Genomic DNA, 13611 nt, shown 5'->3' on the forward strand with positions numbered 1-13611 from the left:
TAGCCGTGTCCTCGGGTCCCCACTCGGGCGGGCTGGGCTCCCGGGGCGCGGCCGGGCGCTCGCTGCCCGGAGGCCGGCGCTTAGCAGCCGCAGCCCTGACATCTGGCGGCGCGGCTCTTCCACCCAGCCCTGCGGACCGAGGCCGCGGAACCACTGTGGATCCTGGCTCAGGAGTCGCGGCCGCCCGGGACCTCCAGGCCGAGGGATGCTGGAGCCTCTCAAGGGAGCGGCGGGGATGCTGGTCTGTCGTGCGGAGGCCCCGACGCGGGCACGGCTGCTGGGTCTCCGGCGGGCTCTACCTGCTCTTCTCCGAGGGGCTGGGCCGCCAGACCCCAGACAAGCCGCCTTCTGAATCTCTGAGGTGAGGGCCGAGTCTGTCTGGGCATCGGTCCGGCAGGAAGTATCCCCCCGCTCCCCACCCCACGCCGCCCGGAGTCGGAACCACTCATTGTCTGCAGACACAAAGAAGGGGCCTGGGCTGGAGGTCTGCTGGAATTGGTTAAAAACACAGCACACTTGGCCGAGGAAAACATCTTCCTGAGACAGCAGAGAACGGGGTCCGCGGTGGAGAACAAGGGGCAGGTGATGTGCCAGATGCTGAGCTGATGCCAAAGGCGCCGGAACCGCCGGGCCGCGTTTGAAAGGATGGCTCCGAGTCCTTGAATTCTTTCCAGAAAGAAGATAGCATATATATTTAAATGAAAGTGAAGAAGTGAAAGTGGTAGTCCTGTCAGACTCTTCGCGACCCCATGAACTGTAGCCCACCAGGCTCCTCTGTCCATGGGATTCTCCAGGCAAGAATGCTGGAGTGGGTAGCCATTCCCTCTCCAGGGGATATATTTAAATGAAAAAGTAGTTAAATGAAGGGGGATATTTGTATTGCCTATTTGGATTTGTCTTTCTTTCCCTGAGGAAAAGCCAAGTGCGGGTGAGAAAAGAGTAATAGCATTCTAAGGAAAAATACTTTTAATAGAGTGTCAATCATTCAAACATATTAACCTAGGTGAAAAGAATTGCAAAATAAAGCAAAATAAAATCTTGAAATCATAAATGTGGCCTATGCTGTCTCAGGGAATGCTTGCGTTGATTCACAGCATCTGTCTGGAGAAGAAATAGAGAAACTGCCTTTAGAAAGGCAATATAAAAATTGCCTTTTTCTTATTTCTAATTATTAATCATTGCATTTCCTTTACCTCATTGGAAATCCATCAAACAATATCACTTTTGTGGTATCTGGATTTTTAAAAACAGGATTGTCAAAGTGTGATGAACTTGGAAATGCACAGGTTTCTTTTACTATTTTAGGACATCAACTTCTTAGTTTTGCTGATTTCTGTGATTCATACAGGTATATTCTTCAGTATAACAACAAAAACAATAATAATAGCGTCAGTTTGGGTATTCAGTATTCTGTTCATACACTGGACCAGATCAGTCCCACGAGATGCTGACCCTCTGTCACACCCTTACAAAAATGTTCATTTACTCTGATTCCTCGCTGCACACCCTCACTCTCTCGCTCACACCCTCTGTAATCAGGGCTCCTCGGATCAGTCTTCCTTTCTCTTGGTAGCGGAGTGAAGTTTGGATGTATCTGTCACCAAAGTTGAGTTGACTGATTTGTTCTGCTTTCCCTTAGCTCACATGACCACCCCCCCACTTTCCATACAGAAATAACCACCCTTCAAAACTCCTATAGCTTCAATCTATTATTTACTGCATTTTTATTTGAAATCCCTTATCTTACCTTTTATTACAGTCTATGCTCATGAGCCTATAAGCCCTTTGAGGGTAGAGATTGTGTCTTATATCCAGGCTCCCTTCTGTATTACTCCTTGACACATTTCAGGGTAAAAATGAATAGTCAATAAATGCCTGTTGAACTAAATTCAATTCAATTTATTTTGGGCAGTCATAGACAATGTATTTATACTTATCCTCATATTATCAAAAATAACCGAGACTTTACGGAGTGAGGAATGATCCTCTCTACACACCGTGTGTGTGCTAGGTTGTTTCAGCTGTGTCTGGCTCTTTGCAGCCCTGTGGACTGGAGCCCACCAGGCTCCTCTGTCCATTCTCTAGGCAAGAATAGGATTATCTAGGCATTCAGATATGACCTAAACAAAATCTCTTATGATTATACAGTGGAAATGACAAATAGATTCAAGGGATTAGATCTGATAGACAGAGTCCCTGAAGAACTTTGGATGGGGGTTAATGGCATTGTACCAGAGGCAGTGATCATGACCATTCCCAAGAAAAAGAAAGGCAAAAAGGCAAAATGGTTGTCTGAGGAGGCCTTACAAATAGCTGAGAGAAGAGAAGTAAAAGGCAAAGGAGGAAAGGAAAGATATACCCATCTGAAACGCAGAGTTCCAAAGAATAGCAAGGAGAGATTAAAAAAAAAAGCCTTCCTCAGTGATCAATGCAAAGAAATAGAGGAAAATAATAGAACGGGAAAGACTAGAGGTCTCTTGAAGAAAATTAGAAACACCAAGGGAACATTTCATGTAAAGATGGTCATAATAAAGGACAGAAATGGTAGGGACCTAACAGAAGCAGAAAATATTGAGAAGAGGTGGCAAGAATACACAGAAGAACTATGCAAAAAAGATCTTCATGACCCAGATAACCACACTGTGATGGTGTGATCACTCACCTAGAGCCAGACATCCTGGAATGTGAAGTCAAGTGGGCCTTAGGAAGCATCACTGTGAACAAAGCTAGTGGAGGTGACAGAATTCCAGTTGAGCTATGTCAAATCCTAAAAGATGATGCTGTGAAAGTGCTACACTCAGTATGCCAGCAAACTGCCATACTGGAAAACTCAGCAGTGGCCACAGGACTGGAAAAGGTCAGTTTTCATTCCAGCCCCCAAAAAAGGCAATGCCAAAGAATGTTTAAACTACCGCACATTTGCACTCATCTCACACACTAGCTAAGTAATGCTCAAAATTCTCCAAGCCAGGCTTCAACAGTATATGAACTGTGAACTTCGAGATGTTTAATCTGGCTTTAGAAAAGGCAGAGGAAAAAAAAAAAAAAGATTCTGAAGGCTTACTCCACTGTAATTATTTTTATAACCTTTGTAAATTCTCAGTCATTAAAAATCAAAATGCTTAAACAAATTAAAAAAAAAAAAAAAAAGAAAAGGCAGAGGAACCAGAGAGCAAATTGCCAACATCTGTTGGATCACTGAAAAAGCAAGAGAGTTCCAGAAAAACATATACCTCTGCTTTATTGACTATGCCAAAGCCTTTGACTGTGTGAATCACAACAAACTGTGGAAAATTCTCCAAGAGATGGAAATACCAGATCACCTGACTTGCCTCCTGAGAAATGTAAGCAGGTCAAGAAGAAACAGAACTGGACATGGAACAAGACACTGGTTCTAAATAGGGAAAGGAGTACGTCAAGGCTGTATATTGTCACCCTGTTTATTTAACTTATATGCAGAGAACATCATGAAAAATGCTGGGCTGAATGAGGCATTAGCTGGAATCAAGATTGCCAGGAGAAATATCAATAATCTCAGATGCGGAGATGACACCACCCCTATGGCAGAAAGTGAAGAAGCGCTCTTTCCCTTCGGCAAGCCACTGAAGATCCTGGTGTTGCCATGGGCCGCCACCCTGCCCAGTGTGACTGGTATTGTAAGAACAAGCTGAACCCAAAGTCCCGCTTCTGCCAAGGTGTCCCTGATGCTAAGATCTGCATCTTCGACTTGGGGCGTAAGAAGGCCAAAGTGGACGAGTTCCCATTCTTTGGCCACATGGTGTCAGATGAGTGTAGCAGCTCACCTCTGAAGCCCTGGCGGCTGCCCGTATTTGTGCCAACAAGTACTTGGTGAAAAGCTGTGGCAAAGATGGTTTTCACATCCGAGTGCGGCTCCACCCCTTCCATGTCATCCGCATCAACAGGAGGTTGTCTTGCGTTGGAGCTGATAGACTCCAGACAGGTATGCGCGGTGCCTTTGGAAAGCCCCAGGGCACAGTGGCCAGGGTCCACACTGGCCAGGTCATAATGTCCATCCTAACCAAGCTGCAGAACAAGGAGCATGTGATTGAAGCCCTCCACTGGGCCAAGTTCAAGTTCCCTGGCCACCAGAAGATCCACATCTCCAAGAAGTGGGGATTTACCAAGTTCAATGCGGATGAATTTGAAAACACGGTGGCAGAAAAGCGACTCATCCCGGACGGCTGTGGGGTCAAATACATCCCTAATCGTGGTCCCCTGGACAAATGGCGGGCCCTGCACTCGTGGCGCTGTCCCCTTCTTGATCATGCTCACCAATAAATGCTATTTCCTGTCAAAATCAAATCAAATAAAAAATAAAGTGAGGAAGAGCTAAAGAGTCTCTTGGTTAAAGAGCAGAGTGAAAAAGTTAGCTTAAAACTCAAAATGCAGAAAACTAAGACCATGGCATCTAGTCCCATCACTTCATGTCAAATAGATGGGGAAACAGTGAGAGACTTTATTTGGGGGGGCTTCAAAATCACTGCAGATGGTGACTGCAGCCATGAAATTAAAAGACGCTTACTCCTTGGAAGAAAAGTTATGACCAAGCTAGACAGCACATTAAAAAGCAGAGACATTACTTTACCAACAAAGGTCCATCTAGTCAAGGCTATGGTTTTTCCAGTGGTCATGTATGGATGTGAGAGTTGGACTATAAAGAAAGCTGAGCGCTGAAGAATTGATGCTTTTGAACTGTGGTGTTGGAGAAGACTCCTGAGAGTCCCTTGGACTGCAAGGAGATCCAACCAGTCCATCCTGAAGGAGATCAGTCCTGGGTGTTCATTGGAAGGACTGATGCTGAAACTGAAGCTCCAATACTTTGACCACCTGATTTGAAGAACTGACTCATTTGAAAAGACCCTGATGCTGGGAAAGACTGAAGGCAGGAGGAGAAGGGGATGATAGAGGATGAGATGGTTGGATGGCATCACCAACTCGATGGATATGAGTTTGAGCAAGCTCCGGGTGTTGGTAAAGGACAGGGAGGCCTGGTGTGCTGCAGTCCATGGAGTCGCAGAGTCAGACATGACAGAGCGACTGAACTGAACTGAACTGAGGTCAGAATAATGGAGCGGGTTGCCATGCTCTTCTGCAGATGGTAAAGAATCTGCCTGCAATGCGGAAGACCTCGGTTCGATCCCTGGGTTGGGAAGATCCCCTCGAAGAGGGTACGGCAACCCATTCCAGTATACTTGCCTGGAGAATCCCCATGGACAGAGGAGCCTGGCAGGCTACAGTCCACGGGGTCGCAAAGAGTCGGACACAACTGAGCGACTCAGCACAGCACACCTCCAGGAACCTATTTACAGCTGCCTTTGAAATACTTGGGGGAATCTGTGTTAATCAACCAAATTATCTATAATCAAACGTTATGGCAAGTGGAATCAAAAGATGGCAAGATAATTGTTCAGTTGTTACACTGTATCAGATGAACTGCAAAAACGCAGGCTCTAGTGTTCTCTTTCACAAACAAACTGTGTTTTAGATCTAATTTAATTTTGTCTTTGCTCTTACATTTTGTTACAATATCATTTTTTCTTTTATCATCTGCTCAAGAGATTCTAAATTTCCAGTCCGTTTTTTTTTTTTTTTTAACATAATCAAATCTTTTCTCAATTTTTTCACCGTGAGTTTACTCACTGTCATTTAGTGCAATGCTTAATATGGGGCCTTACCACCGTCCTAGAATTCTAAAGAGAAAAATAAATGTAAGAAGATTACCTCTGACTCCAAATAAGGTTTATTCTTCAGTGTCTGAATTATCTTACAGAAGAACCTCTAGAACTTTAATGTGCATCAATTCACTTGAAAATTTTGACTTAAATGCAAATCCTCAGGCCACACCTCTAGAAAGTCTGATTAAGTAGACTGAAGGTGGGCTCTAGAAATCTGCATTTTTAACCATCACTTTGGGATCCTTCAAATAATATGGTTCCAGACCTAGAGTTACCGAATTTCTACCTTCCTCTCCTTCCCTCTGACTCATGGCCATTGTACCTATTTTGTAAAAAAGAAAGAAAAAAAGGCTAAATAACCTCTTTCTTGCCCCACCCACCAGTGGGCACAAATCTGTTTTCAAAAAAGTTATAGCCAACTCCTCAAAATTTGCTCTAATCATCCTATTATTCAAAGCCTTTGTTTTGTGAATCATTTAACTCCTAAGCTCCTAGTTCAATGAGAAGCTTGTGGGAGGGGTGTTTTTAATAAGTATGCATTTTTTAACCTCTTCCTCATGCATACCCAGAAAAACTCCTTGTTAAGGAGAAGAACATAATTACTTCTTAACAGCCCTATGAGAAGTGGTGTGAAGGGGTAGGAGAAGAGTTCAAAAATTTCCCTATATTTATCAGTCTTATTAAAGTGCATCTTTTTATACATACAAGGGTAAGTGGACAGGGAAGAAAGACTTAAATTTGATTTGTAAATTCCAAATATCCATGGTTCTGAGACTTCCTATGCTTGCTAATTAGGTGCCATTAATTTTAAAATTATAAATATAATTTGTGTTTGCATAACATTTTCAAACAGCAAATAAAGATATAAAATAAAAAATAAACATCTTCCTCCATTTCTGACCTCCAAGATCAAGTCCCACCCTGTTACTTGGCTCAGCAGTGGTTTACTTAGTCTTAAAATTTTATTTTCACTGGTGATTCAGTGGTTAGAACTCCGCACTCTCACTGCTAGGAACCGAGGTTCAATCCCTGGTTGGGGAACTAAGATCCTGCAAGCCATGCAGTGGCCAAAAAAAAAAGAATTTTCTTCTGTATATATAAGCAATGTATGCTTATTACCACTCTTATTTTTTTAACAAATCTATTCATGCCACTTAGTTGAATGGTTTTCCATTTTGCTTCTTTCTCTCAATAATTTATTTACAAGTTTTCCATATCAGCATTCCTTTTAATGGGCATATGATAGTCCATGGTATAAATGAAGGTAATTTAATTAATCATTTCTCTGATGGGCAATTAGGTTATTTTTTCTTTTTTTAATAAAAATGCTGCAGAGACCTTCCTTGTGCATATATTTGATTATTTGAATAGGTAAATATGAGTGGGATAAGTTCCCCAATGAAGAATTGTTAAGTGAAAATAATTTGTGATTTTAATTTAGTCAGATGTTGCTAAATTGTGCTTCCAAAATGTTGGACCAGCTACAGTCCCATCGACACTTTAGAAAGGTGTTGAAAAGAACCCACTTTCAAGGAACCCTTCTAGAACTGTTTTGTCAAGCCTTTAAAACAATCTCATCATTTAAAAATAGCACCATATTTTCATGAGCGTTTCTTAAATGTTGGGTCAAATCGGGCAGCCTTCTTTAAGCTGAAGTAGAGTCGGTTTACAATGTCGTGCTAGCTTCAGCTGTGCAGCACAGGCGTTCTGTATTTTTTCAAATTATATTCCATTATAGGCCGCAACAGGATTGGGGGCGTGCTTCCCTGGGTTATACGGTAAAGATTGGGGGCGTGCTTCCCTGGGTTATACGGTAAAGATTGGGGGCGTGCTTCCCTGGGTTATACGGTAAAGATTGGGGGCGTGCTTCCCTGGGTTATACGGTAAATCCTTGTTACCTGTTAGCTCTACTCATGGTGGTTTGCATATGTTAATGTTGTGCCTCTCAGCTGTTCTCCCCACCTTTGGTGACCAGTAGTCTGTGAGTCTGTTTCTGGTTTGTATACACATTCATTTGTATTATTTTTTAGATCCCACATATAAGAGATAGCCTACAGTATTTGTCTTTCTCTCTCTGACTTTACTGAGTATAATCATCTCTAGGCCCATCCATGTTGCTGCAAATGGCAACATTTCATTCTTTTTATGGCTGAGTAACATTCTGTTGTGTGTGCGCCTGTGTGTGTGTGTGTGCATTCACACCACATCCTAAGCCAGCCATCTGTTAATGAGCATTTGTGTGTGTGCGCCTCTGTGTGTGTGCATTCACACCACAGCTTAAGCCAGTCATCTGTGAATCAGCATTTGTGTGTGTGCGCCTCTGTGTGTGTGCGTTCACACCACATCTTAAGCCAGTCATCTGTTAATTAGCGTTTGGGTTGCTCTGTGTCTTGGCTAAGGTAGACAGTGCTGCTATGAACATAGGGATACGTGTATCTTTTCAAATTAGAGTTTTCTCCTTTTCAAGATGTATACACAGGAATGGAATTGTTGGATCATGTGATAGTTCTACTTTGAGTTTTTGCAGGAAGTTCCATGGTTTTCCATAGTGGCTGCACCAATTACATCCCCACCAAAGTGTGGGAGGGTTCCCTTCTCACAACACCTTCTCCAGTACATTATTTGTGGACTTTTTGAAGACGACTGTTCTGACAAGTGTGAGGTGATACCTCACTGTGGTTTTGATTTGCCTTCTCTGATAATTGGTGACACTGAGCCTCTTTTCGTGTGGCCTTCACTTTTGGGCAAAAATTTCCATTGCATTATGAGGTCTTGGAGCTCCCATTCAAGTCTATATCTTTCTCTGTAGACTAAGTAAATTATAAATTTAATGTCACTCTTAATATTGGTATTGCTTTTAGCAAACTCACAATAGAAAATTTCGGACCTTTTACAAACATTTATTGAAAGGGTCTATGGATGTCACACTTTGTAAGGATGATGGGAAAATGTAAAGATAAGAAGACACTATTCATACCCTAATGATCTTCTTTTCTGGGATATTAACTGGCTTTGGAACATCTTACCCCTGGATGGATTTGCTCTGAGAGGTGCCTGGCATACGCAGGGGGCCTGGCCCCTCGGACCGTTTGAGGCGAAATGCCCTGATGCTGAACCTGATTGGATTGTACCGACTCTTTGACCCAGAAATTTGCAGTTGGAATGCAGAGTCATTTGATCTCTGCGTGCAGCTGAGTGGATGGAAATCGTGAGGCATACACCTGTGAGGTGAGTTGCTGCAGGTAGAAGAGGAGGCAAAGAAAGCCACCTTGCTGGGCAGGAAATGCAGCTGATGTGTAGAAAGAAGCGGAGCCCGTGGGGTCCCGGAAAGCCAGTGGCCGAGGGGGTGTTTTCCGTGAGGCCTGGCATCCTTGTGGTCCCTGACTGACTCCCATGGGTGAGTTAGTAATATCCCTTTTTACTTAATTTCACAGTTGTAGTTAACAGAATGCTGACTCAGATAGGGGAAGTGAAATAAACAGCCGCGAGACAAAGGGGAAGCTAAGAAACACACTGGGTAGATGGCCCGTGTGGAGAGCAGCTCAGCTCGCAGGCTGAGGGTCCAGCAGGTGGGCCAGCGCTGGAAGGTCAGGGCTGTGACTATCACGGCGCCGCCGACGGCTCTCTGTCCGGCCACACCTCACGGCTTGCGGAGGCTGACTCCTCTGACCAGGGAGCCACCCTCCGCTGGCAGTGACCGCGTGCAGTCCTAACCACTGCACTGCCAGTCTACTGACAATTTTGAGCAGCAAAGTGACGTGATAATGATAGCTTACCATCTGCTGAGTGCTGTCAGTAATAAAATGCCAGGCAAGCATTCCTGGAGTGAGTTTCCATTTTCTTCTCTGGGGATCTTCCCGATCCAGGGATCAAAGCTCTGTCTCTGGCATCTTTTGCCTTCTTAGGTGGATTCTTTATCACTGCACTACCTGGGAAGGCCATAAATGCCAGGGAAAATTATCTTATGTGCATATGTTCATGTAATTGCAGCTATAATGACAGCTTACAGAAATTATTGTTACCCACAATACAAATAAGAACTAGTGAATTGAAGATAAAGTGGCTTAACTAATCCTCCACCCTTAGCTTACTCCAGATTTGGGGCTCAAATCTGATGCTGTTGTTTACTCGCTAAGTCTTGTCTGACCCTTTTGCGACCCCTTGGACTGTAGCCTGCCAAGCTTCTCTGTCCATGGGAATTTCCCATGACAGAATTTCCCAAGAATACTGGAGCAGGTTGCCACTGACCTCCAGGAGATCTTCCTGACCCAGGGATCTAACCGAGTCTTCCACGCGTCTCCTGCATTGTATCAGACTCTTTACCATTGAGCCACCTTGCGCTGCCTTAAAATCGGAGTTCTCCTTTACAAGAGCAACTCTAGCTGGAAATCGTCAGGACCAAATAGGAGAGACATAAGGCAAAGAGACTAATTAAGAAACTTTTCCCTGGGAGAGGTTTATGAGAGCTGCTGGGACACGACATTGGGAAGGGAGAAGAGAAGTGATGGAAAGATTTCGTAGGCAAGTCTGAACAGCTGTGGGACAGACAGGAGAGGGGAAGCAAAAGGTCAAAGCCGAACTCAAGGTTTGGAAGCCAAAACTTGGAAGGGAAGTAATACCCTGAACGGAAATAAGAAAGCAAGAGAAAGCTTAACCTGGGTGAGAGCAAGTGCGGGAGGGGATTTTGATGGGTTCATTTTGGGATGGAGATGCCAGCACAACACCTAGGTGATGCTGTCTATCAGGCAGGTGGATGTGTGAAGGGAAAAGTTCACTTTGGAGATATTGATTTGGGAGTCAGGTTTATAAAAATTAAAGCCATGAAAATGGATGGGATGGCCAAAGTAGAGGATACAATGAGAAGGCTGATGGCCAAAACTTAGAAAAATATTTAGTGGCCTGAAGGGGGTTTCTAAAGAGATCAAAGATCCAATACAATAGAAGCATGTTGAGTCACTGGAAGCAAAACAAAACAAAACAAAAATAATAATCACTCAACATCAAGAGCAACTAAGACACAAGTTCAAATTTTAAGGATCTGAGAAGATATGCCCCCCTCCCCAAATAGAAACTTAACAGTGGCAAATGTGTCAAAGGAGGTTACTTTCCAAAATAATTGTACCAAAAAACGGTTTTATGAGCTCAGAGGCGGAAATGGAGGACTCAGGCTTCAGCTCACGAAGATCATCCCTACAGACACTCTGGACACCTGTGTGACGCGCTGCAAGGCACACGGGTGCGGGCATCTTTAACACAGCGGGGGCTTCACGTGTGCTGTGCAGGGAAAGGGTTTGGACCAGCGGAAAACTCTCAGTGCACGAACTTTATACAGGGTAGTAATGGAGGTCGGTCACCCTTTTAAAGTAGCCTTCTGAGTCATATATATATATATATATATATATATATAACTCGAGTAAATGAAAAATACAAAACACTCCAACATCTTGTTTATCGTAAAGCTAGCTTTGGTAGTTATAGACCTACGACCTCAAATAAACATGTACACAGCAGTTTCTAATTATTCTGTGAGGAGCGATACGTAGCGATCACTTGGAAGTTAAAACCTGATGTTTTGACTTTAATCTTGAAAGTTGACATGAAGCACATTCGATTCATTTTTTCATTCCTGCTTTTACTCGTTTGACAGGAAACCCAAGCACAGAGGACACGTAAGCTCTCCCGGTTTCTCTTTTCGGCTTCACTCCCCGCTGGTTGTGCCAGTCAGCACTCGGTAAAAAGGGATTCTTACTTTCTAAATGATGCACCAGAGCTGAGACAGTTGAGTGCTTCTAAGGTTCGGTTTCTCTCTGTACTTGAAGGAGCTCCTACAGTGGAATGAAAGTAACTGCAAGCCTTGGGCTTCCTGAAACAAAGTTAAAACAAGTTGCCTCCTTGGTTCACTGAGTATTTTATATAAAATAAGTAATTCTTACTAGAAACCAAGCCATTTGCGACCTGTCACTAATACAAAACAGAAATAATGTACCAGAAAGCCGTTCTATGAGCAGAAATATCAAATGAGAAAGAAACATTAGCTCACTCTTAATATTCCTTTACTGATGTAAGAGAATAAGGTTTCCCCTTAAGGGGATATTTTAGCATCTAAGTTAATAAACAACTTCAAACATGGTATATTCATGAAGTCTTTTACTAATATTACACAGCATAATAATTGCTTAAAATTAAGTCTCATTTAATTAAATAAACAAAATAAGAAATGAAAGAGGAGAAATAAAAACCAATACTACAAAATATAAAAAATCATAAGAGGAACAGTTATATGCCAATAAATCTGACAGCCTATAGGAAATGGGCAAATTTCTAGAAAGATGCAGCTTGCCAAGACTGAGTCAAGAAGAAACAGACAACAATATCACTTCCATGTGGAATCTATTTTTTTTAAATGATACAAATGAAATCATTAAAAAACAGAAACAGACTCACAGATTTTTGAAAACAAGCTTATAGTTACCAAAGGGGACGTGGGGGAGAAGGATAAATTAGGAGCTTGGAATTAACATACATACACTACATAAAAGATAATCAACAAGGACCTGCCATATAGCACAGGAAACTCTGCTCAATATTCTGTAATAACCTAAGTGGGAAAAGAGACTGAAAAGGAACCGATACATTTATAATATAACTGAATCATGCTGCTTATGGCTGAAACCAACATGACATTGTAAATCAACTCTACTCAAATTTTTTAAAAAAGAAGAAACAGACAAATTGAACAGAGCAATTGCTAGAAGTGAAGCAAAATCTATAATTTTAAAAAATCATCACACACAAAACTCTAAGAGTAGATGGCTTCATTGTGGAATTCTACCAAATATATAAAGAAGAACTTATACTATACTTCTCAAACTATTCCAAAAAAAAAATTGAAGATAATAATAGTAAACAACAAATGCTGGAGAGGGTGTGGAGAAAAGGGACCCTCCTACACTGTTGGGGGGACTGTAAATTGGTGTAGCCACTATGGAGAACATACTTTTCACGTGTGTATGGAAACTCCATACATATATATTGAGCTTCCCCTGTGGCTCAGCTAGGAAAGAACCCGCCTGCAATGTGGGAGACCTGGGTTTGATTCCTGGGTTGGGAGGATCCCGTGGAGAAGGGAAAGGCTACCCACTCCAATATTCTGGCCTAGATATTCCATGGACTGCATAGTTCATGGGGTCGGACACGACTGAGCAACTTTCGCTTCCCATACATACATATCATGTGTGTGTAGCTGTATCTACCCATATACACATAGACATGTATAGGGAACACTACTCAGACGTAAGAAAGAGTTTGCAGCAACATGGAAGGACCTAGAGAATAACATGCTAAGTGAAGTGTCAGAAACAGATATCACATGATATCACATACATGTAGAGTCTGAAAAAATTACACAAATGAATATGGATAATTTATTTCAGTCGCTCAGTGATGTCTGGCTCTTTGCGACCCCATGGACTGCAGTACGCCAGGCCTCCCTGTCCATCACCAACTCCCAGAACCTACTCAAACTCATGTCCATTGAGTCAGTGATACCACCTAACCATCTCATCCTCTGTCGTCCCCTTCTCCTCCCACCTTCAATTATTCCCAACATCAGGGTCTTTTCAAATGAGTCAGTTCTTCAAATCAGGTGGCCAAAGTATTGGAGTTTCAGCTTCAGCATCAGTTCTTCCATTGAACACCCAGGACTGGTCTCCTTCAGGATGGACTGGTTGGATCTCCTTGCAGTCCAAGGGACTCTCAAGAGTCTTCTCCAACACCACAGTTCAAAAGCATCAATTCTTCGGCGCTCAGCTTTCCAACTCTCTTATCCATACACGCCTACTGGAAAACCCCTAGCTTTGACTAGACGGACCTTTGTTGGTAAAGTAATGTCTCTGCTTTTTAATATGCTGTCTAG

General features: G+C 42.9%; 1 pseudogene; it reads left to right on the forward strand.

Moving 5' to 3' along the window:
• Positions 1-3604: 3604 nt before the first annotated feature.
• LOC136150750 (large ribosomal subunit protein uL16-like) lies at positions 3605-4070 on the forward strand (annotated as a pseudogene).
• Positions 4071-13611: the final 9541 nt, after the last annotated feature.

This window comes from Muntiacus reevesi, chromosome 19 (genome assembly GCF_963930625.1).
Source record: "Muntiacus reevesi chromosome 19, mMunRee1.1, whole genome shotgun sequence".
In the NCBI taxonomy this organism is placed as follows: Eukaryota; Metazoa; Chordata; class Mammalia; order Artiodactyla; family Cervidae; genus Muntiacus; species Muntiacus reevesi.